This window comes from Neoarius graeffei, chromosome 15 (assembly GCF_027579695.1).
Source record: "Neoarius graeffei isolate fNeoGra1 chromosome 15, fNeoGra1.pri, whole genome shotgun sequence".
Lineage (NCBI taxonomy): Eukaryota > Metazoa > Chordata > Actinopteri > Siluriformes > Ariidae > Neoarius > Neoarius graeffei.
The window spans coordinates 38,922,718-38,945,554 of NC_083583.1; the positions used below are offsets into that span (position 1 = coordinate 38,922,718).

The following is a 22,837-nucleotide window of genomic DNA, read 5'->3' on the forward strand; positions in this document are numbered from 1 at the left end:
ACTATATAGTCAGCTAGTGTGGTGTTTTTGAGCGTTTTACTTTTTTATTGTTCATCTTTCGAGTGAATATTAAGCTTTTATATATATATATATATATATATATATATATATATATATATATATATATATATAATGTGCTAAGATAGCATGTTGATATTGTTATGTTAAAGGGGGATAACTTTCTACTCCAAATGACAAAACGCCAGTGTTAGCTGGTGTATAAACATCTAATAATAAAGATAACGGTTTAAAAACCTGAAGAACGGGTGAGTCCTGAGCCAGCACATATATCACTTAATATAACATGATGCTGAAATATTAAAATAGGTTTCTAAAAGCCTGGGGAAGTTACTAAGAGACAAAGCTGCATAGTGAATGATTACGGTGTGGATTAGCATTACCCCAGGCTCATAAACTCCAGCACTTTGATTGGAAGCGGTTCATTTTTGCTCCAGTAAAGCGTTTTTCATGAAGCCCAGGTCTTTTTTATATATGAATGAGTACGTAAATACATCTAGCAGTCTACATTTAAAACCAGAAAACAAACACGTTTATTTATAAACACGAACTCACCGAGGTCCAAATCTCTAAGTCACTGTGTGTGTGATCCGAAACGGAGCTAGTCCTTCGTGTTTAAGTTGCATCCATGAAAAACAAGGCAGAGAAATCCACACGAAGCCTTGGATCCTCTAAAACTTTAGGTGGAAATGAGAAATCTCCGCTCCGACTCGGTACCACATGCCTTAGTTTGAGTTCGGCACGGTGGTCCGGTTTGAGTGCTGAACTAACCGGTCAAATGCATGTGGAGCAGAAAGTTTTCACGACTGATTGAAATAGTTTTCAGCTGTTGTTCGGTCCGGTATGTGTCTCTGTCCGAACACTTTTCTTCAGGTTGTGAATCCTGGCTGGGGGTGGAGAGAGAGAGAGAGAGAGAAGGAGAGAGAGAGGGGGTCTCTGTCCCTCTCTTTACTGAGTCAAAAATCAAAAAAAGAGCCTCTGGGGCTTCGAGGGAAAACGACGACACCCAGCGGAACCAGTACAGAGTTACATCACTGCTCGAGTGGTACCGGTAAATCATCTGTATCCTGAGTTTGTATCTTTTATGCACAGGATCAGATTACACATCCATCCATCCATTATCTCTAGCCGCTTTACCCTGTTCTACAGGGTCGCAGGCAAGCTGGAGCCTATCCCAGCTGACTACAGGCGAAAGGCGGGGTACACCCTGGACAAGTCGCCAGGTCATCACAGGGCTGACACATATGGGCCTTTTCCACTACCCTTTTACAGCTCACTTCAGCCCAACACGGCTCGCGTTTCGACTACCTCAGAGCAGCACGACTGAGCTCACTTCAGCCCTACTCAGCACCCAAAACTCGCACGGTTTTGGAGTGGGGCTGAAGTGAGCCAAACCGAGCCGAGTGGGGCTAGGGGCATGAGGAGACACTCCCCTGTGCACTGATTGGTGAGGAGGAGTGTCCTCACATGCCCACACACGCCCCGCGAGCACGCTGGGAACCACCATCTGTAAACACCGTAAACCCGGAAGAAGAAGAATTACGACAAATTATGCGCCTCGCCTCATCTATACGCTCTTGCCAGTATCTGTTGGCATTGTCAGTGACAACAAGCCACAGCACCAAGACCAGCAACACTAACGACTCCATGTCCTCCATGTTTATTGTTTACTATCCGGGTCGTGAGACTACCGCTTAAAAGGTCACTGATGTCACTGTTTGCGCCGCCTAACGACATCACGTGACGTCCACCCACTTTCGCTAACTCCACCCAATGTGTCCACCCACTTCCAGCCAGCACTGTGGGGGAAACCGGAGCACCCAGAGGAAACCCACACGGACACGGGGAGAACATGCAAACTCCGCACAGAAAGGCCCTCGCCGGCCGCTGGGCTCGAACCCAGGACCTTCTTGCTGTGAGACAGCAAGAAGGCGTATACTATAATGACAGGCGTACTAACACCTTCTGCGCGCTTCGGCAGCGCATTGATATCTGAGCTCCATATCAATGCGCTGTCGAAGCGCGCAGAAGGTGTTAGTATGCCTGTCATTATAGTGCGGACTTTCCATAGCATAGAAAATCGCTACGTTTCAATTTGTGTAACTGAACTTGTTTCATATCACTGGTCATATAAACCTATGTAAACAGGAAAAACGCGGAAGAGTTTGGTCGCATCTAACTACAGCCCCAAAAAATACCATTGGCCATGTTGAGCTTAGCTACATTGCTAACAGGAGTGACAGCGCGTCTGACTGCGTCTGACTGACTGGGAGGTCGCGCAAAGCTCGGACAGGTACGGAGCAGCTCGTCTCAATTCAGATAAGAGCATATTTCATTATGGAAATACGGTGGACTGTTCCTTTAAAGTCATAAGTTTCCAACAAAAATAATACTCAAGTAAAGTCCAGATACTCAAAAAGCGTACTTAAGTACAGTACTCAAGTAAATGTACTTCGTTACTGTCCACACCTCTGAAGTTATGCGATATGGTGTCTGGGACACCTCACGATACCCCATCGTTAAAAAAAAAAATCAAGTATGTCAGAATTTTAAGGATGACACGGTGGTGTAGTGGTTAGCACTGTCGCCTCACAGCAAGAAGGTTCTGGGTTCGAGCCCAGCGGCCAGCGAGGGCCTTTCTGTGTGGAGTTTGCATGTTCTCCCCGTGTCCGCGTGGGTTTCCTCCGGGTGCTCCGGTTTCCCCCACAGTCCAAAGACATGCAGGTTAGGCTAATTGGTGGCTCTAAATTGACCGTGAGTGTGAATGATTGTTTGTGTCTCTATGTGCCAGCCCGGTGATAACCTGGCGACTTGTCCAGGGTGTACCCCGCCTCTCACCCATAGTCTGTTGGAATAGGCTCCAGCTTGCCTGCGACCCTGTAGAACAGGATAAGCAGTTATGGATAATGGATGGATATGACCATACCACCACACTGACAAGGAAAGTTATAGTTTAGTGCAAACTTGGACAGTCTGCCAGCCAGATCCAGCCCTCGAAGTATTTTTATCCAACTTGCTGGCTCATCAAGACAATTTTTTGCTAAGACATTTCTTGCATTAATGCTGCTATTTCACACACAGTATGAGTGATAGATGGCACTGTGATGCTCGGCCTGTTCTGTTCACTGTGTTAAATTAAACACGATTTCCAAACAGCTAGAAACACGTCACGTTCAGACGACCCTTGCTTTTTTGGTTCTACATATGTGTGTGAACACATGTTGTTGTTGCTACTATTATTTCTGTTATATTCCTCTTACTGTTATTATTCAGAACCATACCACTGTCTCACAATCATTAAAAGGCACGATACTTACCTTTATTTTGAATTTTTTTCTCCTTTACATGAAGACAGTGGTCAGCTATCGGTTATCGTATTCAGCCTTACACTATCCTACTGTCCCAAATTTTAAAATTAGTCATTTGTAATGCAATCTGTAGTTTGCGTGTGGTATTTACAGTATGTAATTCAATACAAATACATTTTCATATTTACCAGTCCCCCCAGGATTTCGCGGGCCTTTTTTGTGATTGTTGCGGGCTAAAATGTCTGATGTTGCGGGGGTTTTCCAAAAAAATTGTGATGAAAGTTGCGGTGTTTTTTAGGTTTTTGTTGCGATTACATTGCGGGAGGAAGTGAAAGTTGCGAGAAATTGTTGCGATTTTCTTTTCGATTGATATGTTAAATATTAAGTTATTACTGAAAAACTATTGATTAAAAAAACAAAGACACTGTGAAATGGTCCTATAAACAACTTTACCAATATAAAAGATGACCAAGACTACAAAACTGCAGAAAAATAGACTTTACTTATCCAAATGTACCTGTTGGTTCAAAAGTTAAAGTGCAGAGAACCTCACAGCACAACATGAAGTTACCTTAAAATATAATATAAATGCCTCAGCTTTCATGTAAGAAAAAAAAATCTATTAATACTAGTACTGTGTGCAGGCAGTCTCTCCTGAAGACTAAATTAAACAATAATTATAAACTAATAAAATAAATGGCTCAGGCTTCATAGAAGAAAAAAAAACAATTTGAACAGAATCTCACAGTATGATGCTGAAGCTGCCTAAACAATGGAAAATAAAATACCATTTTGGCAAAAATGTTGGCATCCATTAATTTCTTGTATCAAGTAAAAAAAAATAAAGTGCACACAGTCCTTCACTGTAAACATAACACACTTTCAATAACAGAATTTAAGCCTACTAGTGCATCTCAAAAAATTAGAATACCATGAAAAAGTTCCTTTTTTCATAATTTAATTCAAAAAGGTAAACTTTCATATATTCTATATTCCTTACATGTAAAGTGAAATATTTAAAGCCTTTTTTGTTTTAATTTTGATGATTATGGCTTCTAGCTCATGAAAATCAGAAATCCAATATCTCAAATTATTAGAATATTCCCTAAGATCAATCAAAAAAAGGATTTACAATACAGAAATGTCCAACTTCTGAAAAGTATATTCATTTATACACTCAATACTTGGTTGGGGCTCCTTTACCATGAATTACTGTATCAATGCGGTGTGGCATGGAGGTGATCAGTTTGTGGCACTGCTGAGGTGTTATTGAAGCCCAGGCTGCTTTGATAGTGGCCTTCAGCGGATCTGTATTTTTGGGTCGGGTGTTTCTCATCTTCCTCTTGACAATACCCCATAGATTCTGTATGGGGTTCAGGTCAGGCAAGTTGGCTGGCCAATCAAACACAGTAATATCATGGTCAGCAAACCATTTGGTAATAGTTTTGGCACTGTAGGTAGGTGCTAAGTCCTGCTGGAAAAGGAAATCAGCATCTCCAAAAAGCTTGTCAGCAGATGGAAGCATGAAGTGCTCTAAAATCTCCTGGTAGATGGCTGTATTGACTTTGGACTTGATAAAATACAGTGGACCAACACCAGCAGATGACATGGCACCCCAAATCATCACAGACTGTGGAAACTTCACACTGGGCTTCAAACACCTTGGAGTCTGTGCCTCTCCACTCTTTCTCCAGACTCTAGAACCGTGATTTCCAAATTAAATGCAAAATGTACTTTCATCTGAAAAGAGGACTTTGGACCACTGAGCAACAGTCCATTTCTTTCTCTCCTTAGCCCAGACACTTCTGACATTGTCTCTGGCTCAGGAGTAGTTTGATATTAGGGATGCGAAAGTTGTATCCCCTTTCTTGAAGATGTCTGTTCGTGATGGGTCTTGATACACTGACACCAGCCTCAGTCCACTCCTTCTGAAGCTTTCCCAGTTTCTTGAATTGACTTTTCTTGACAATCCTCTCAAGACTGCGGCCATCCCTGTTGCTTGTACACCTTTTCCAGCCACCTTTTTCAGCAATGACCTTTTGTGGCTTACCCTCCTTGTGGAGGGCATCAGTGATCATCTTCTGGACAACAGTCAAGTCAGCAGTCTTCCCCATGATTGTGGCTGTGTGTACTGAACTAGACCGAGAGATACACTGTGTTCATACTGTTTTACTCAAACTCGAAATGAAATATTCTAATATTTTGAGATTTTTTTTATGTTTTTGTACTGTATGCCATACTAATTAAAATTAAAATAGAAAAATGCTTGAAACATTTTAGTTTATGTGTAATGAGTCTATAATATATAACATTTTCACTTTCTTAAATAACTGATGGAAAATATTGAACTTTTTCACAATATTCTAATTTTTTGAGATGCACTAGTATATAAACACTGACTCACACATGCTGCTTCTCTTGAACTTATACACGGAAGTAAGGCGGAAGGTAGTTTGTCGACGTCACCTCAAGACGACACCAACGATTGGTCAAATTTGCGGGAAAGTTGCGGTGATTGGATATAATTGCAACACTACCCTGAATTCGCGGGGATTGGTTGAATTTGCGTTGAAGTTGCAAATCGCAACATCGCGAAATCCTGGAGGGTCTGATTTACTATCAGCACGTGTGGCCCCCGGCTTACTTTACTGTTATCAATGCAGCCCCCAGCATTTACCCACCTCTGGTTTAGTACTTCTTTCTGAGAGTGTAATGTAGCATAAATAACTACTACATTACACTATGGTTGTTTCTGATGTTACTAAAATGTCATGGTTTCACAGTATTTTGGAATTAATTGAGCTTTTAAAAACACAAGAGCAATGGTGAAAATCATACCACATTTCTACTCACAGTGAAAACTGTAAATTTTCTGTTATTATGCTGTAATGGTGTGCTGTGAGAATAGGAGTAAAATGGCAACGTGGAAACTTTAATCTACCCCCCGGTCGACCCAGTAACATTTACGGAAATCTTTTGTTACAGCTCCAGTGGGAATCGAAACCCTCAAATTTACGTGTTATGACCGGTCATAATGTTGCTGGCAGTGATGTAAATGATGAGGTAGTGATTATGGTGATGGCACAACTCGTACTCAAAACAACAAGCAAACATCAGCAGATGCAGCGAGAGCACCATAGTGTACAGGAGGTACACTGTGCCCCCCCCCCAATTATGATGGGAGTCCTTTGACTATTTACAAGGAAGAAAAGGAGAGAATAAATAGCCTGCTGTGCGCCTTTGTTTTCTCTTATTAAATTCCGCTGCGTCCCTTCATCCCGGTGCCCCAGCGGCATCCTTTTGTACTGTAGGTTGGTAGCACCCATTTGCACCAAAACCAATGCAAATTAGCCTGGCCCTGACGTCACCGATTGCCTCCGCTTTCCGGGATTTTCCTTATTTGGCTTACGAAGAACTTCAAAACCCATCACTTTTAGTAGACAAGCTAATTTATGAATATTCTGTGGACTAATTAACCCGTTGCTGTGGCAACTGTCAAGACATGTCTGGTTTCCCTAGGTACTCACGCCAAAGCGGGGACCCTGTGACACCAAGGCTATGACAGTGTCACTGCATTTGTATCTGACTGACAACTCGCATCCTGTCCGGATGGCTAGATAGCGTTCACGACGCGTACAAGCAGTTTTGGGTGCCCAAAAACTTGATGCTGCTCGAGATCTACATTAATTCACTTGCTGCCCTGACCACTCACTGAAAATCAGTATGAAGAGGAGTTTCAGACAAATATCCATTGCAAACTTTTTGGGCTCGACAAAGGCACCCAAGTTGCTTGATGATAACAAGGTAAGGTTTTAGTATAATTTTTTTTAACATCCCAAGTCAAATTTCGCAAACCAAAAAAATGAATGACTGTTTACTCACACTGAAGATGAAAAGAAAGACAGTTATTCGTGCTCTTGCTTGCTGAGCAGGTATATAAATCTATTTGCTCTTTAATTCAGCAAGGACATTGAAGACAAATTTTCTCGCGTTTTGTTTGTGTGTGTGTGTGTGTGTGTGTGTGTGTGTGTTGGGGGGGGGGGGGTCCATGAGAAATCTAAGGGAATGTAGTTTTTTCAGTTTACCAATACAGCCCCATATGCCATTCATACACGCTTCAATACACCAATATCACACAGTTTTGATTTGAAAAATATGCAACAAACAGAAAAAAAATTAATTCATTCGCACCCGATCTGGGGTCACGACCGGTCATTACCAGTCAGTTGGATTTCCTGGGGGCTGACAGCGGTCCTTGAAGGATCGGGAATATTACTTTCACGGGTTTATTCCTCGGTCCAAACAGGATTGCCGAGAGATGTGAACGGTTTTTAGGTATTATTACATGTTTATTCAAAATTTCCAAGGCTATTTGACCTAATCATTGAAATATTTGACCAGCACTGTGTGAAGTTTCGTCATGATATGTGCTGACAGCAACCCATGGTAAGAGGGTGTTATCCTCTCAATGATACTAAGTAGACGTAATTACGTGATAGTATTATCGGTTCTGTTTCATATAGAAAAAAAATACATGGACGACATGTACTCTAATACACTGTGAAATATTTCAGCCTTGTTTAGTTATGTCCACTTACTTTTTCTCTTTAACTCAATGAGCTCTGAAAAGTGTTTTAATTTGAACTAATCTGTGCAAGTTTTCAAAGGTTAGACTTGAATTATTTAGTTGTCTTGACTAATTGAGACTTTTTCTGAGTTGAAACAAAGATAATTGTCAAATTGAGTTAACTTGCATTTTCAAGGCAGCAGGTGAACTTGCATTTCCAAGTTAAACCAATTTGAAATGTTTTACAGTGTAGAGACATTTCACTTAGCTTTACTCCACCAAAATTTGCCCCTCAAAATGCAGGAAATAGCATTTTAGAGGGTTAAAAATTCCAAAATTTCCCGGGTGGGCATGCCCCCGGACCCCTAGATTTGGCATGCCTTCAACGTATGACACATCGCCCCTCTGAGTAACTGATAATAAAATAAAACATTACTGTAATAAAAGTTATGTAAACACGGTCTCTCTCTCTCTCTCTCTCTCTCTCTCTCTCTCTCTCTCAGGATTCTGACATGGAAAATAAAAACAAACACAAGACGAACTAACTGAAGTTACGTTTAAATAAAAGTGAAAAAGTAAAAGCATGTTTAATGCTGTCTATGGAGAACCGGTAGTGACGTCATGGTGCATTGCATTCTGGGTGTGTAGTTCTAGGGGTTGTGCTTGTATGCTTGAGAGAGTCAGCGGATACGGCAGACCCACTGTATAGGCAAAAATGTTATAAATAACCTTTACGTGAACAAAACAAATGTTCAACATTGTAAAACAGGAAAACAACTCTCAACAGAGATGTGATGCAGCTCCACTTGCGCATACATGCCAACCTATACGGAATGTCCGCATTTTATACGGATTTGATTCAATAAACGTAGTATACGGGCGTACAAATAAAGATATACGGATTCTTTAAAAAAAACTTCAATATTTATTTACAGCTATAATCAATTCCCATAAAAGAGCGCATAACATTTACAAACGTACTGTACACCACAGAAAGCACACACAGCCAGTAAAGAGTCTTATGAAATCGCACGTTATCTTGTGGTAGCGAGACTTCGTTCCACTTTTGATCATGCGCACACCGCATTGCGAGAATCCCGCCAACCAGGAAGTAATATTTTGTTTGAAACGCGTATTTCCACCTGAGCGACTTTCAATAGGGACTGAAAAGATTCTGAATGGGCACTCCGGCAAGATCAACACAGACACTTGCTGTGACATGCAGCCTCGTGAGGTATTGGTGCAGAGTGCTAAAAAAGCTGTCATGGAGTACAATTCAGAACATTAGAGTGACACTTTGTGTTTTTGTCAAACATTGGAGCTTTGTATTCATTCTGAAGGTTTATTGTTATTAATATTGAATAAAAAGTAACTGGGATATATAATTGTTAATTATCACTCAAATTTTAGGTAAATTATTTTAATTTGCATCTTATAAGTATTTTATAAGGGAAATACGGATTTTGGAGGTTGGTTATACAGGTTTGATTGACCAAAGGTTGACATGTATGCTTGCGCCATGTTACTAACTAGCTAATGTCTCAGTTTGGGCTTTTCACAGCAATGGACTTGCCGCTTCATTATATGAATTGTACGTCATATCTGGTCTCGCATGGTCGGTGCTCTGTAGCATTCTGTTAAATACAATCAGGTGAGAATACACGATATCCGTTACTTTTCTGTTATGGAAGACTGAGTGGGAATGAAAATGTGTTATCTTTTCTGTGGTGTTTTTACTTCATACATTAATAGATTTTATATGTGAAAGGGACTTTAAAGGAAAGTTTAGGGTGAGAGGGAAGGATGGAAGGGTTGCAAAAGTTTTGACGAGACACTGCCAAACACAAAAGGGTTGAGAACCACCGAGATAAGCCGCTTCATCAGGAAAGAAACCAACAGGTAGACAGTAATAATTGGAAATATGTTTTAATCTGTATTTTGAAAAAGTCAAAAGTAAGGTAACAGTATGTCCTAGCATACACTGTGGTGAACCGTGACACACTTTTTAATATACATGTGAAATCAAAAGACGTTCTGAAGCTTCATCACACTATTTATGTATCAGAACAGACACTGGTATGTTTTATTGTCCATGCTAAAGAGACTTTATTATTTCTGAGTAACAAGTTGCATTTTTTAGTCTTATTAACTTCAAGAAAATATGAGTGCTTACAGCTGTTAGAATGTGAGTGAAAACTTCTTCTGTAGATAATTCACAGCATTAAATGTAACTAGAGCGGCGGCTATAATTATCGACACCTTAACGATTTTTTAGCTATTGCAAAAGTAGAAAAGACTTTCAATACGTAAATTGTGCAGGAATAATTACTCGAACTTCCACTGGGAAAAAAACCCTGAGTTGATTCCCAATTACTTAGCGTATCAGATCACGTGACACCGTTCCACAATTATCGACACCTTTGTCCACAATTATCGACATCCAGATGATTATTTATTTTAAAAATCATCGGTATGTAGTATTAATTTAACGAAACATAGTTTTTATTTAAAATTTGTTTTACATAGACTTATATTGAGTACAAAATAGCTTTTATATAAATACATGGATGTCGTAAATGAGGAAATAATTCTAATGTTTGTAAACAAATGAACAGATAATGTTTAACCTGTGTCAGAAAATCTTTTTGTCCCACTTTCTACCCACTTTCTAAGTATTTTCATAGATCACATTTTGTTAACCATTCGTTGTTGTTTGTATTAATTTCTTATTCATCGAACCAAAATATAAAATGTCTACTGATATCATAACGTGGTAGATATTTACAACAAACTAAAAAAAAAAATCTGAATGGAATAGAAAAATCTGAATATTTCAAGCATGTAATTTTTTTATATGCTAGGAATTTAATTCTGGTCTAATTCTATTTACTGCAGTAGGATTCCAAATAGGGCGGCACGGTGGTGTAGTGGTTAGCGCTGTCGCCTCACAGCAAGAAGGTCCGGGTTCGAGCCCCGTGGCCGGCGAGGGCCTTTCTGTGTGGAGTTTGCATGTTCTCCCCGTGTCTGCGTGGGTTTCCTCTGGGTGCTCCGGTTTCCCCCACAGTCCAAAGACATGCAGGTTAGGTTAACTGGTGACTCTAAATTGACCGTAGGTGTGAATGTGAGTGTGAATGGTTGTCTGTGTCTATGTGTCAGCCCTGTGATGACCTGGCGACTTGTCCAGGGTGTACCCCGCCTTTCGCCCGTAGTCAGCTGGGATAGGCTCCAGCTTGCCTGCGACCCTGTAGAACAGGATAAAGCGGCTAGAGATAATGAGATGAGATGAGGATTCCAAACACTCTATAAACATTCCATTCTATTATGAATCAGAAAAAGAAACAATTATAAATCACAGCACTTTTATTTTTCTAAAGTGCTTCATCGACTTCAACAATGTTACACAAAGATCGATCCATAACAGTTGTAAATGTCACTTAATTCCACAGGGTGTCGATAATGGTGGACACCAGTGAAAGTGATCACTATTATCGACACCTCACGTGACTTCTCAAATGTGCGTTTAGATATAAAATGGCAACTGTCAAATGAAAGAGTAAGAAACAAAGTAGGTTTCGACAAGGAGGTCATGAAATATCTGTGAATTTGATCAGTAAAAACATGTCCATGATCTTTCCACCATGCTTACCTGCGATGATAACATCCAGGTTTTCCTCAAATTGTTGGTCGTGCTGAAAAAAATTCCATCTCGGGTAAAGAGCCGTGTCATCAGACGACAAGATCAAAGGGCGAGGCGGGTCTTCCGGTTGATTAATTAACCAATAATAACTGTTGTAACTGAAACTCACCTTTGTAGAACTGTTTTTTATCGGTAAATCTGAAAAGGTGTCGATAATTATGGACTGTCGATAATTGTAGCCGCTGGTCTATAAATGGATAAAAACGTGACGTTTTGTTTTTTAACTGTTATATCAAAATTACAAAAAGAGGCAACAAAGACTATTAACAATAATTATTTATTAAAATGTTATCATGTGGGGGCGGCACGGTGGTGTAGTGGTTAGCGCTGTTGCCTCACAGCAAGAAGGTCCGGGTTCGAGCCCCGCGGACGGCGAGGGCCTTTCTGTGTGGAGTTTGCATGTTCTCCCCGTGTCTGCGTGGGTTTCCTCCGGGTGCTCCGGTTTCCCCCACAGTCCAAAGACATGCAGGTTAGGTTAACTGGTGACTCTAAATTGAGCGTAGGTGTGAATGTGAGTGTGAATGGTTGTCTGTGTCTATGTGTCAGCCCTGTGATGACCTGGCGACTTGTCCAGGGTGTACCCCGCCTTTCGCCCGTAGTCAGCTGGGATAGGCTCCAGCTTGCCTGCGACCCTGTAGAACAGGATAAAGTGGCTACAGATAATGAGATGAGATGAGATGAGATGTTATCATGTGACCCACTTAATAATCTCAGAAATCTCTTTTCATGGTGCACAAGTTTTTTGTTTTTTTTTTCCAAGTTTTGTTCATGAAGTATTTTAAATAAAATCATGAAATAAAGCCATGCAGTATTTTTTAAATGGTCTTTGGAATAGTAAGAATGTATATGGATTGCTTATGTAAGTCTGTTCCCAACAGCGTTGTCGTTGTGAGCCTTTTTCTCACTGATCACACAAGTTTTGTACACTTTGCATTCACGTCAAGCTCGTATCTACGCTCTGCTGCACATACATTAGCACTGCGGCTACTATGCTAAAAGCACTGCTGTAAAGCCTGGGTGTAACAAAACCCTGTATAGGAACAAAACATGCATAGAACATGTTGTTTTTATGCAAAAGAATGGCCAGTTACACCAGCTGTGTTTGTTTTTTAAACAATACACAGGATAACTAATACCATACAGATAATGTGTAACAGAAAGGAGGTCATTTTTATTCCTTTAGCAAACACAGACAATAGCACTGCATTGCATTGTGTTAATAGTGTGACTACGATATGAGGAGAATTAAATATTGAGGAGAGCGAAGGCAAGCGATCGATATTCCTCCAAGCACTGAATCAAAGCAGCAGGAGGCAGAGGTCAGTGAGATCTTCAAAGCTGTGAATGTACCGTGCTTGTAGTTATACTCGAGGGATGCTTGCTGGGTCAAGGAGGGAAAAAAAAAAACAAAAAAAAACATAACACTGTGAAACATCAATGACAATTTGTTTTTTGAGGTTTTTTTTCTTTTCTCCAGGATTTAGGGATTGGTGACTGTTTGTAGTGTCTGAAAGCATCAGATGGGACTCAGATAGAGACAGCACAGATTGTGGACATTAAAGACAGATTATTGGCTGAACTTCAATATGCCCAGACCCAGATTTGTGTCTAGGGATTAAAATTTGATGCAACAGCTGCAATGTTGTATGTAGTGATATTTTAAAACACACAACACTGATATCTTGAACATTTCAAAATGTCATGGTGGTGCACTTAAACTGGAAATGCTTTCCAACATGGGAAGACAAACATGTGGTTAGAATGCTGTTGCTAGGCAACTGGGAAATATGGATGCTCAGTAAAAGAAATAGGAGCTATCTAATGGCTAAGGATAACAGTTTAGCTAGCAAGTAAAGCTGCAGCGGGAGAGGAAGACATGAGATGCGCATGTCAAGAATATTAACATTTCCCTCGGATGTATCGGTTAATTACTAAGAAAAACCTCAGGACAACTAAAATTAGATTGCATTGCTGGCTAACTAAACGTCAACAGACTCCATTGTGTTAAGAAGTATCAACAATGCACCAAAAGTAGTTCAAACTAGTGAACGACCCACAAGTAGGTCTTTTATATGTTTTCTCAAAAGCAGGGTAAGAGGCACAGAAATGACAAAACATGCAAATTTTTGAAATTCTTCTGAGGAAAGGCAATCCCATAACTTATGAGAATTCCATGAGAATTTGAAAAACATGGTGGACAGAACTACGGAAACTTTTCTGATAAATTATATCATGTAAAACTAATGTTATAATAATAATAATAAGGCAGCACAGTGGTGTAGTGGTTAGCACTGTCGCCTCACAGCAAGAAGGTCCTGGATTCGAGCCCAGCGACCAACGAGGGCCTTTCTGTCCGGAGTTTGCATGTTCTCCCCATGTCTGCGTGGGTTTCCTCCGGGTGCTCCGGTTTCCCCCACAGTCCAAAGACATGCAGGTTAGGTTAACTGGTGACTCTAAATTGACCGTAGGTGTGAATGTGAGTGTGAATGGTTGTCTGTGTCTATGTGTCAGCCCTGTGATGACCTGGTGACTTGTCCAGGGTGTACCCCGCCTTTCACCCGTAGTCAGCTGGGATAGGCTCCAGGTTGCCTGCGACCCTGTACAGGATAAGTGGCTACAGATAACGGATGGATGGAATAATAATAATAAGGTGGCACGGTGGTGCAGTGATTAGCACTTTCATGTCACAGCAAGAATATTCTGGGTTTGAACCTTGCAGCCAACTGTGTGGAGTTTGCATGTTCTCCTTGTGCTTGCATGGGTTTCCTCCAGATGCTCTGGTTTCTTCCCACAATTCTAAGACATGCGAATGAAGGTATCTGGTTACTCTAAATTGCTGGGATTGGCTGTAGCTTCCCTCATGACCCTGATGGATAAACGATATAGATGATGTATGAATAATAATAATAATAATAATCATAATAAGTTAAATTTATATAGTGCCTTTCTCACATCCAAGGTCGTTTACAATTAAAAAAAAAAGTCCAGCAAAAGAGGATCAGGACGTAATTCCAGTGGCATAGGTACCCACAGTCCCACTAAAAGGCACACAAAGATAAATCCCAAACCACCTGCACAGCCACTGCAACACCACTGGGCAACATCGCTTGGAACGCTGCGCCATGGATCCACAAAGCGAGCACGGAAGCACCGCCTCACAGAGCGCTGGACAACCCTGATGTTAAAAAGAGCAACGAGCTCACTGCAGTCCATAGCGAAGAGCACAGGCATCACCCACAGTGCACCAAGGCCCAAAGGGAACTGACGCCCAAAACTGGGTCTGGAGCTACACCACAACCGGTGGACAAAACATTGAAACAAAATTAACAAAAAACAAAAAAACACAAATATCAAACTATACAAACACAAAAAGAAAAAGAAAGGGAGAAAAAAGAAAAATAAAAAGCTCTAGTGAGATAGCCTGGGCCCGCCCATCCTAAGTGTGACGCAACACGAGGGCCTGTTGCAAGCTTAGTCTGGCAAGGCAAGCTATCTACAGCTCGTCCAAGCTCCCGAAAAATCGGGAGCCAATCAACTTTGAGCATCTCCAACGGCCCTGGGTAGAGGCATGTTCAAGGCACTGACGTAGTAGAACTACGACCGGAAGCCATAGATTGTTTACAGAATCTATGCCGGAAGCGCTTCATTCACTAGAAACATTACGAACATGGAGCAGCGGCAAGCCTTTGACACAGCGGTAGATGCTGTATTGAAAGCATTCAACGGGAAGTTCTCACTGAAAACGGAGCAAAGAGCAGCCCTGGAGGTATTTATCTTCTTCCTGTTACTCAAGCAGTTTCCGTCGCGTCACATACAGTATGTCAGAGGAAAGAGTGATGTGATTGGTTTAAGCTTCGTCACAGCCTTTTCTGGCTTCGACCAGTAGCAAACTGAGGCATTTCAGGGAGGCGGGTCAACCACGCCTTTGGGAAACGGTTGGGCTTAATATCTTTGCCAGACCAAATGCTCGCAGAGCTTTGAAGTCGCGTTAGCCAGACTACTAGTGAGAAGCAGCAGCCAAAATGTGCACAGTGTACTCTCAACCGGAAACGGAAATAGACAATTAAACTTTCCTACAATTACAATGAGACTCAAAGTGCTTCAGAGTAAAAGAATATAAACAAGAAGAACACTGAAAAAAAGTAAAGCTAAAACACAAAGTATGGAATTCAACAAGAAAAAGCAGACAACTGTACAAGAATCATCTCATTCATCTCATTATCTATAGCCGCTTTATCCTGTTCTACAGGGTCGCAGGCAAGCTGGAGCCTATCCCAGCTGACTACGGGCGAAAGGCGGGGTACACCCTGGACAAGTCACCAGGTCATCGCAGGGCTGACACACAGACAACCATTCACATTCACACCTACGGTCAATTTAGAGTCACCAGTTAACCTAACCTGCATGTCTTTGGACTGTGGGGGAAACCGGAGCACCCGGAGGAAACCCACGCAGACACGGGGAGAACATGCAAACTCCACACAGAAAGGCCCTCGCCGGCCACGGGGCTCGAACCCAGGACCTTCTTGCTGTGAGGCGACAGCGCTAACCACTACACCACCGTGCCGCCCATTACAAGAATCATTTCAAATAAAACGTATTACTTCATATAGTTAAATGCTCCACTGAAATGATGAGTTCAAATGATTTTCCAAAACTCACAGACTCCAAACTGATATAATTTGCTGATGCGTCGGGATAAAATGGAGGCTCGGGTTGCTGGACATGGCACGGTCCAAACAGATGTCCGTGTGTAAAAACCCAGTTGATGCAGAGTGGCGTAAAGGAGCTAATCAATACGGTCGTCCTGTAAAAGTGCTACTGTGGTTTTCATGTTGAATTTCCTAGTGCCTCTTATTCACACCTGCCTGCTTTAATCAGGTGTATAAATCTACAGCTTTCCTCGACAGTGCTGTCCCCAGGTGTTGAGCTGAGCTTAGTGTGGTAAATTTCGCCAGTGTGTGGGGAATGATAAAGGAGCACTTACTGCTCGACAAGGGCAATCCATAAGGGTGTAATGAGCCTTGTATACTGAGAGTCTTTATACACACAGTGCCTTTTTGGGTGCCGCAAATGTGTTTGTGTGTGTGTGTGTGTGTGTGTGTGTGTGTGTGTGTGTGTGTGCGCGCGCAAGCAGACGCTCTAAAATGCAGATAGATGCACACAAACAGTGGCAGTTATTTCTATATTACATATACACTGACTGGCCACTTTATTATTAACACCTGTACGCCTGGCCATTTATGGAATGATCTCATCATCAAATCAGTCTGTCATGTGATGTTTTTCCAATCTTCCTCTGTCCTCTTCTACAAGGAGTGGAACTTCGATGTGGTCATCTGCTGTTGTAGCCTCCCTCAATGTTTGACATGATTTGCTTTCTGAGATGCTTTTCTGCTCATCATAATTGTAAATAGAGAGTATTACACAGTTGCGTGAAAGTATGAAGTTGATCTTCGAGTGATGAATGTAGCTTTCATGAGTGAGCGAAGCAAACAAGTGATATATATTTCAACACGAGAAGTCAAACTTCATGTCTCCACGCCACCGTGTAATGTTGTTTATATTGTATGGACACATAAAAAAATTTATATATGAGTGATTCCACACTTATGGGTACTGAAATGGGGACATGAACTTATTTTTAAAAATTCACCTAAAACCATTTCTTTTTTTTACCATCAGGTCACAAATCATGTAATCTTTAATGAATGATATGTTAAAAGATAACTTTAATTTTCTGAGATGTAATAAAAACATATTTATATGCCAAAGACAGAACGTAACAGAAGTGTTGTGGACATATATATTCTCAATTTTAACAATGTAGAATTACTTTTTGAAACATAGGAAGGTGATGTTTTAGCAAATATAATTAATAAACATGTGTAGTAGAATAAACATACACATTCTTTCAATAAGATTAACATGTATATAGCTAGATTGTAATTAATTTGTAACAGACGCGAGATGGACAATCGTAACAGAAGTAATGTAACAGACATCATTTTGGAACTCACAGGCTTGACTTTGGCATATAAATATGTTTTTATTACATCTCAGAAAATTAAAGTTATCTTTTAACATATCATTCATTAAAGATTACATGTTTTGTGACCTGATGGTAAAAAAAGAAATGGTTTTAGGTGAATAAGTTCATGTCCCCATTTCAGTACCCATAAGCGTGGAATCACTCATATATATATATATATATATATATATATATGGGCGGCACGGTGGTGTAGTGGTTAGCGCTGTCGCCTCACAGCAAGAAGGTCCTGGGTTCGAGCCCCGGGGCCGGCGAGGGCCTTTCTGTGTGGAGTTTGCATGTTCTCCCCGTGTCCGCGTGGGTTTCCTCCGGGTGCTCCGGTTTCCCCCACAGTCCAAAGACATGCAGGTTAGGCTAACTGGTGACTCTAAATTGACCGTAGGTGTGAATGTGAGTGTGAATGGTTGTCTGTGTCTATGTGTCAGCCCTGTGATGACCTGGCGACTTGTCCAGGGTGTACCCCGCCTTTCGCCCATAGTCAGCTGGGATAGGCTCCAGCTTGCCTGCGACCCTGTAGAAGGATAAAGCGGCTAGAGATAATGAGATGAGATATATATATATATATAACACGCACATATGAGCTCAAACCAGTTTAGCCATTCTCCTCTGACTTTGTTCATCGACAAGGACTTTCTGCTCATTCTCCGCTTTTTCACACTGAACTTACTGTTGTACGTGAAAATCCCAGAACATCAGCAGTTTCTGAAATACTCCCAAACAGCTCCTCTGACACCAACAATCATGACATGTTCATGCCAGAGTCACTGAGATCAAATTTTTCCTCATTCTAATGTTTGATGTGAAGATTAACTGAAGCTCTTGTCCTGTATCTGTATGGTTTTATGAACTGCGCTGCTTTGACATGATCGCCTGATTGGATAATTGCATGAATGCGCGTGCACACGTACAGGCATAACTATTAATGGGAAAAGTATGTGTTGTTTATCAGTAAATTAAAAATTGTAATTGTTTGCATATCACTGTGGTATAAGACTTCAGGATGTGCTGTTAATGGAAAATAATCACCTTTGGGATGATGTTATTTATCACACTTACACCTAGATTTGACTCTAATAATACCACGGACATCTACTTTGGGTATAGTGCTTCAGGCAATTCATGGTGCACTGTTACCTCAGAGATGGTGGGTCCAAACCTAAAACCTGCCTATGAGTCACTGTTCAGTTGTTGCGTCAGTACGCTATGCTTAGCTTGGATTCTGCCTCACTTAAGCTGCTTCGGATGAAAAATGTGAAGCAAATATAAATATATACCTCTCTACTTCCTCAGTATATTTTTTTTATATCGGACTTGCTTACCACCCACAGAAAGAAGTCAATGATTGTGATCTGTGAGCTACAGGCTCACATCACACCTCACCTCCTCATGAGCATCCCCTGCATTCCTATTTTCAGCTGTTAGCATTTGGCGTTTTGCTAAGTTCACAGCTAATTCCTGCTTGTGTAACAGATTCAGGCATTTCAGAAAAAGTTATGCACTTTCAAAAGTTATTAAGTCAAGGGTGAACTCAGTGTGGGAACAGGACATAAGAAATTATAATTGTAAAGCCAGTGATAGACAAAGCCTTCTGGCAATGTGTTCACTGCTTCACACAGATGTTTATAGATTTATATTTGGCTAAGGCGGGCGGCACGGTGGTGTAGTGGTTAGTGCTGTCACCTCACAGCAAGAAGGTCCTGGGTTCGAGCCCCGTGGCCGGCGAGAGCCTTTCTGTGCGAAGTTTGCATGTTCTCCCCGTGTCCGCGTGGGTTTCCTCCGGGTGCTCCGGTTTCCCCCACAGTCCAAAGACATGCAGGTTAGGTTAACTGGTGACTCTAAATTGACCGTAGGTGTGAATGTGAGTGTGAATGGTTGTCTGTGTCTATGTGTCAGCCCTGTGATGACCTGGTGACTTGTCCAGGGTGTACCCCGCCTTTCGCCCGTAGTCAGCTGGGATAGGCTCCAGCTTGCCTGCAACCCTATAGAACAGGATAAAGTGGCTACAGATAATGAGATGAGATTTGGCTAAGCAGTTGGTTGTTCTAGCTTTTAAAATCTCTGATTTTATTACTATTATCTGATTTTATTATTATTATTATTATTATTAAAAGGGGTAGAGCTGAGTGGCACATTAAGTTCAAACATTATCCTTATAGCTCAAAGGCAAAACTACATTTTCAGAAACGCCCAGATTGATGTCAAATGGAGCAAATGAGAAAATGATTATGGAACACAAAGTGTAGATAAAAATGAAGAAGAAAAAGACTTTATTTGTCACATGTAAACTCAAGCACAGTGAAATTCCTCCTCTGCATTTAACCCATCTGAAGCAGTGAACACACACAAGTGAGCAATGAGCACACATATACCCCAAGCAGTAGGCAGTTATGCTACAGCACCCGGGGAGCAGTTGGGGGTTAGGTCCCTTGCTCAAAGGCATTTCAGCCAAGATACAGAGGGAGGAGAAAGTGCTGTTCATTCACTCAACTCCCCTCACATTTTTCCTGCCGGTCCTGGGAATCAAACCAGCAACCCTTTGGGCCCAAGGCTGCTTCTCTAACCTTAAGATCATGGCTTCCTCCAGTCATGAGTCTTGATAGTGAGCGAATACAAAGAGACTTACAGTATGACCAATGAAAATATTTCGTTTTGAATATCCCAATGTTGCAGCGTAACGAAAAATATTGCATCTGTTGTTGAGTCATTCACTAGTAAGCGTAGCTGCATGCAGTCAAATTGCACAAGCAGCTCAAATTCAAGGAATGTTCTGCTTCTAATGCTACAGCAAAGACAAACACCCTCCTCATCACCAGAGTCACACCAAGCTTTATTTCATCTGCATTACTGATAATAACAAATCTACTCGAAATGCAAGCGAGGGTAGTTAGTTAGCCAATACTAGCTATTAGGAGTGAGCAGTTATTTTTTAATATCAACACAAAAAAGCACTTTGGCCTGGTATTTGCCGATTTAAAAAGTGTGACAGTATCTTAAAGGTGAAAATATTAAACAAACAAACAAACAAACAAACAAACAAACACTTATGACTCCGCTACTAAAGAGGTAAATGGAAATTTAGATTTTCTATAAGTCGGTCATTAAGAAGGTAAATAAGTAAAGAATTTAGTAGCAACATTCATTTCCTGGTGTTTGACTGCAGCAGTTATCCTCTTTACTAGTTTCTCTCGGGATTCACATTCACATGCTTTCATTTTCAAGGTTGAAAGCAGCAAGTTTCGTGTTTGGAGCTGATGAATTGTGGGGCCTCACATGCAGCCCTGAGGGACCTCTATACAACACCCGGCTCTCAAACACATTATCTCCTATGACAGAAATTTCACTGGCTTTCATCTCCCAGGTCCGCCGTGCAGATAAGATGCATATGAATAAATGGAGCTTCTGTGTGAGGTTCGCCCAAGTTACAACGCAGGAAGAAGAGCAGACTGACGTCCATTAGAGAACGACCGCTCAGACTGATAAATATCTGTGTAGGCCTGTGCTAAGATTACGAGCTCATTATACTGATGGACATGCACACAAAAACACAAAGATGCACAACAGACCAGGAGTCACTCATGTATTATAGTCTTTATTACTAACATTAACATTCATTGTGACCAGGCTATAATCCATGATTGTGTATGTGCATGGGGTGATCCTACAGCCATGTTCAGAATTTTGTTTGTTTGTTCAATTGTTTAGTCAACTCTGACTCTTCATGACCTGATGGACTTTAACATGCTTTTCAACAACAACAACAACAACAACAAAAAACATGCTTGTTAAGTTGAATTTTGACAATTCTTGTGACACAAACCTTTATTACCTCCGCCAAGGAGGTTATGTTTTCGGTAGTGTTGGTTTGTTTGTTTGTTGGTTGGTTTGCCTGTTAGCAACATTACGGAAAAAGTTATGAACGGATTGCTCTGAATTTTTTTCCAGAGGTGTGACTGGGCACAAGTAACAATCCATTAAATTTTGGCGGTGATCCGGATCACCTTCTGGATCCCGGAATTTTTTAAAGGATTCTTGGCGGAGGTCTGCGCTCTCCGAGTGCTTTTCTAGTTTTATTTTATTTTTAAGCACAGCTTCTTGGACATTTCAAACATCCATCCATTATCCGTAACTGCTTATCCTGTGCAGGGTCGCAGGCAAGCTGGAGCCTATCCCAACTGACTACAGGCGAAAGGCGGGGTACACCCTGGACAAGTCGCTAGGTTATCGCAGAGCTGACACACAGAGACAAACAACCATTCACACTCACATTCACACCTACGGTCAATTTAGAGCCACCAATTAGCCTAACCTGCATGTCTTTGGACTGTGGGGGAAACCGGAGCACCCGGAGGAAACCCACACGGACACGGGGAGAACACGCAAACTCCGCACAGAAAGGCCCTCGCCGGCCACGGGGCTCGAACCCAGAACCATCTTGCTATTAGGCGACAGTCAGTGCGTTTACATGCACATAGAGAAAATCGAATTTCTGCCATTGCTCGACTGAAATCGAAGCTCTAAATGGCATGTAAACACCTTAGCTCGGCTGAAATTGAACCGAACTTGATTTCTCGCAATCGAGCTACACGACCTAGATTATGCGATTTTTGCCGAGCTACTTAGTGCATGTAAACCCTATCGAGCTACATAGTCGAGCCGCTTACTTCAGCACTGCCCCTTCCGGAAGTGACGAGTGACGAGACCAAAAGCGGGAAAAACAACAGCCTCGGTCGGCATGACAACGAATCATGACAACGGCATGAATCTTTTCTTTTTGTGGCATTGGTTCGCATGGGCGCAGATAGAGGGTGGGATTCGTCCCACCCAGATTTAAATTCACCTCGTTCGGTCCCCCCCACTTATAGGGAGGAAAAAACGTCTATGCTGTCTTTCTTTGCATAAGGCAAACCTCACAGAAAAATCAAAAGACTAATTACCATTCGGTTTATTGAGGTGCACAGCAGTGTATACATAGTTGCAACAACTCACATAAAACAAAACAAAGACTGATATTCAGTTGGTTGAGCTGCGCAGACTGCACAGGTTGCGAACTCGAGCTTGGTTGCTATGGTTACCCACAACAAGTTTGACAGGCATATCGGGGTTGGGGTTGGTTTGCTGGCAGCTTTGTCCCCCCCAGTTTTTTGTCCCCCCCAGTTCAAAAAATGTATCTGCGCCCCTGTTTGTTTGCACTGTTAAAA

At 41.5% G+C, this 22,837-nt stretch overlaps 1 protein-coding gene across 14 annotated transcripts in view; it reads right to left on the bottom strand.

The window, feature by feature from the left end:
- The window catches only part of ptprsa (protein tyrosine phosphatase receptor type Sa), a 513,824-nt gene that overhangs the window by 372,675 nt on the left and 118,312 nt on the right, over window positions 1-22,837 (bottom strand). For 4 of the 14 annotated variants that reach the window (XM_060941289.1, XM_060941288.1, XM_060941287.1 and 1 more), the window contains exon 1: window positions 574-955. The exons of the other annotated variants lie outside the window; for them this stretch is intronic. The gene's annotated coding sequence lies outside the window, so the exon portion shown is untranslated. Of the gene's footprint in view, window positions 1-573; window positions 956-22,837 lie in introns of those variants that run through there. 14 annotated transcript variants of the gene reach the window in all.